The following is a 418-nucleotide window of genomic DNA, read 5'->3' as shown; positions in this document are numbered from 1 at the left end:
AAAAATTAGAAGCCTTCGCTTCACGGAGTGGTGATTTAATTGTAGAGGCATGTCTGAAAGAAAAAAATCGGAATTTAAGCGGGTTAGTAGTCTTACCTATGTACTGGCATATACAAAAATTGCAACGGAGTTCAAGATTGCTCTTTTAACACCTATTGGCACGGTTGTATAGTAGTATACTTTACTTTCTCTATTAAACTATTTAATTGGCTAAAAATTGGAGCACTAGACCAATTTTTAACATATTCGGGGCTCTCAATGTGCTTCTAGACTTAGCTAGAGCAAAAAGCTGAGATTTAACTTCCCACATAATTCAAAGCAAAAACTAAAACTGACTGACCATGGCGTCGTAGTGGGGATCTATGGCATTCAACTCAGAAAGCTTATTTCCACTAGCACTAAGTGAGACGGACAACAA

The sequence above is a fragment of the Rhagoletis pomonella genome, unplaced genomic scaffold (assembly GCF_013731165.1).
Source record: "Rhagoletis pomonella isolate Grant_MI unplaced genomic scaffold, Rhpom_1.0 Rhpom_scaffold_00006, whole genome shotgun sequence".
Classification (NCBI taxonomy): domain Eukaryota; kingdom Metazoa; phylum Arthropoda; class Insecta; order Diptera; family Tephritidae; genus Rhagoletis; species Rhagoletis pomonella.
The sequence above is the reverse complement of the archived record's forward strand: the minus strand, read 5'-3'. Positions refer to the sequence as shown.